Genomic DNA, 4,063 nt, shown 5'->3' on the forward strand with positions numbered 1-4,063 from the left:
TCACTGTACTGACATGCGGTTTTAAGCAGGTTTCCATCCTGTTAAGCAAAGGTCCCCCACTGCTCCTTTAGGGTATTATAGTAACGTTTCTTATATAATGCTGTTCATATTTGTCCATCATTTAAACTGTTTGTACAACTGTTTCTGAGAATGGAATAAATTGTTGGGACACAGACTTATTAGCAAAACAAGATGTTGAACCTGATTCCTTGCCAAAACTTTGTACGAAGGTTCACCCACTGGATCATTTCTGCAGTCCCACATACGGTGAGGCTTAGCAGACAATAGAGATTGTGTAATGTAAATGTTACCCTAAGAAACCTGTCTTCTGATTACATTTCTTTCCCATTCTTGAAAGCTGTTGTCATGTCAAGGGTTTTCTAGCTGTGACAGTTCCTCTTTTAGCAATTAAAACTGCATATTCCCTATCTTTTTATCTCCTATGACTGTTTACTTCTTCCCATGATCTCCTTCTTACAACAGTATTCAGAAATGGGAAACAACTTAGCCATCTCTTTTCATGTGATTCCAGCTACTAAAACTTTGCAGTAACAGATCTTCAGATATTATAGGGACTGTTTATATACAAATCATTACAAATAGGTCTAATAACAACTCCATTTAGTATCAGCAATATTGTCTATTCTGGTCCTACTAAAGATACTAATATACGTTAACATAAGAAATTACTGTGTTAACAATTCAGTGCAACAGAAAAGACCCCTCTCCAGATTTGATAGGAAAACTATAAATTGCTTTGTACCTATACAAATTAGGAATTGTATGTAAGACAATCCACATTTCTACAAACTAGCTGATAGCACTGACATTTCTGTCATTCCTAGTACCTAAATGAGCATTTAACAAGCAGATAACTCATCCCCCCACTGCTTCTCTAACCACTATTTCTCTTTAAGCAGGCTCTAGAACAACCCTAAAGAAGCCTTCATATCCTTTTTTTCTGCTATGGAAGCATTAAAGTATATTGATAACTTTATAAATTCATTGTTTGACTTGCTTCTTACTTTGGCTTCAGGATCTGCCGTCCCCATACTCAGAGCATTTACTGGTACATTTTTTAATCCTGGTGCAGAAAAAAGCCTGTTTTTGCAAATTACAGTTGCTGAGAGATTACATCTTTCTTTTTTTTTTTTTTTAACTGTGCTATGTTTCCCATTATTTTTCCCCAAAATTACTGTTACGAAGTTTGTTGAGGCTTTGGTGATTCATAACAGTCATCTGTAAAGAATAATGTATCATTGTCCCCTTGGTACAACTAAGTACTTTAATGCATTGGATAACAGAGAGAGCACTTGGAAAGCAACTAACCATCCACTTTAAGGATTTATCCCTACATGACTGATGCCAGGGATTTTTTTCAGAGTGAAATTAATCTAAAAAAAATATTACTTGCTGGAATGTTGGCATACAGTCTGAATTAGAGGTTTAACAGCTCCCTTTAGTCCACAGATTGAGAGAGGCTCTTCCGCAAATGGTTGATATTCAGGAATCACTGCTCTGAATCGTACACTTCCCAAGAGTTGACTGTGCCTCTCCTCTAGTAACAGAAAAAGTACACAGAAATTAAGTCAGATAATTCAGCAAATTTAGGTACTTAAAGTTAGGAGGAGTGTCTATCTTCATTGTGTTTCAGTCTGAAAAAAAAAATCCTTGATCCTGCAAAAATATACTAAGGATTTTTTTTTTCAAGTCACTACAGTAACTGAAATGCGTTGCTGTTTGCAGGAGCTGCAATAATTTCATCCTCTCCATAGTCTTCATGAAAGTCTTCATGACTTTTCCTTTTACTGTAAAAGAAACTGTTTACAAAAAAGAAGTCTTCCGGAAGTGTTTCAGTGGTTTAAGGAGGAGAATCTGACTCTTCCTCTTTAAAGAGCAAAGCTGAGGCTCTGTTGCTAGGGGGAGCATTGTGCTCGGCTCTTGTCTGCAGTCTGAAAGCTGCTGTAAAAGAAAACCCAGGTAGGAAACAAACATTCTTCATTAGATCTGTTTCAATATCACTGCATTCTGAGTGTTTTCATGAATGGGGCAGATTTAAGAATCAAAAATCCTCCAAATTATTTTCTAGGTATTTTTGATGTAGTGCTTTTTTTTAAAGAGGAGCGAGGGAAACTTCACTGTGTTTCTGTTGACAGTTTTAAGTGCTTTGGAAACAGTCTCTGAGCTAATGGAGAGCTTTATAGTTCTTGCATTCAGTTGTTTATCACATTTAAAGTGCCTGCTATAGTACTTAACTTCAAAAAATGCTAGAAAATTGTTAAAGAAAGTGGCCATAAGGCCCTTCCTGCTATGTTGCCAGACTTCTCCATTTACATGTGCCTTTAGGAGAGACTGTTTAAATTTGATACATAAAGCTTGATATGAAAAAGATGTTTCTGTGCCAAGCAATAAAAATGCTGCCACTTCTTGCAGTGCTATATTTTTTGTGCCATGAAGAGGGTATTTGGTGAACATTGCCTGCAGCAAGAAAATGTTGCCATTTTTGGGCACATCACCCTTAGCCCTGGTGCAAGATACTTACTGAGGGAATTGGTGCTGAGGTAAATGCACAGGTTTGGGAGATTTGTCTAAGAAAACCACTTGGTTAGGGTAAGTTCAGATCACTGTGCTAGCTGAGAATATTTGGAAACCTGAAAAATCCTTGGAGCTAGTAGCTGGTAAGGGCTGAGTCTCAGGCAAGAGATAACCATGTTGCTCTTCCTTTGCTTCTACTTCTTTATCGGGTACCTCCTATGAGATAAAGAGCAATATGAGGATCACTCCTGCCTGGGCTGGAAGCACTTTTTGAGGCGAGTATGCACTAGCCTGTACACACCCAGTATAACAAAGTGATAGGGAAACAACAGATGACCTGTGTAGGTCTCTTGCTAGAGGATATTTAGACAAGAATGGGAAAAGGCCCTACTCTTTTTTTTTTTAAACACATTTTACTCCCGTGAGTTGTTTCATGGGGATTTTGAAAACTGTAATAAATTAAGCTGTTGTGAGTTACTTCATCTGTTAGCTCAGTACATCGGCACTTGAGTTTTGCACTGGTGCAGCTATGTTGGTGCAAGATTTGTGTGGGGGAACAAGTACAGCTGAGGTCACTTTCTGGTCAATTAAAGGGAAACCAGGACAGGAACCCACAGTAATAGTAGCAATGAATTGAGACGTACAGATATAAATTTAAAAAATTCCTAAATGCTTGTAATCAAATACAGCAACTTTCAGTGTTCAGGGTCCAAAGGTTACATGAAATGTGTATCATGATCATTATGCATGTATTAAAGCATCTCTGTTATGAATAATTCCTGTGTTGCTCGTGACAGCTGGGAGTCAGCCACCGACCAGATGAACTGCAGTGAGGAATCCAAGATGATAATCATGGAGGTCAGTGTCCAGTTACTCGAGACAAAAATGGTGTATGATTGTTCTTCAGTGAGAGTAACAGGAATTTTTTATCTATGAGAAAAGTGAAATCCGTAAGTCAAGAGTGTCTTATAACCTATTGTTAACCCTAGGTCAGTCAGGACCATTCTAGTTAAAATGCAGGTTTGCAAAATTATTTCTGTGCACATACAGTGCAACTATAGATACCATATGCTCTGAAATAGGCACCTTAAATGTGTATTTTAAAATTCTATTTCATATTGATCCAACACTTTGTTGACTAAATTATCCTAAAATTATTGGTTAAATCTATTTAGTCTTGAGCAGGTTACAAAAACAGAAAGTTACCCTGTTTTCTCACCTGTAGAAGTGCTTTTGTAGTGATTATGTTTAAACTGTGCCTGGTGCATCAATAAAATGTCAGAAGGGAAAAAAAGTAACAACAAAGATAGAAAACCTCCTTTTTGCGGTATAAGGAGATAAAGATACAGGAAGATGCTTTGGAGCCATCAGTGGGTTTTAATCTTGCAAATAGCGTGTGCCAACTTCAGCGTTAGCACTGTAGCTTGCCAATGGCACCAGTAAAACGTGTGCATGTATATACAGGGAAAATTGCTTAAACCGGGTGTTTTGATAGACCAGCGATTATCTCCACGGATCTGGGGAGAAG

Source organism: Mesitornis unicolor, unplaced genomic scaffold (genome assembly GCF_000695765.1).
Source record: "Mesitornis unicolor isolate BGI_N332 unplaced genomic scaffold, ASM69576v1 scaffold9642, whole genome shotgun sequence".
Taxonomy (NCBI): Eukaryota; Metazoa; Chordata; class Aves; order Mesitornithiformes; family Mesitornithidae; genus Mesitornis; species Mesitornis unicolor.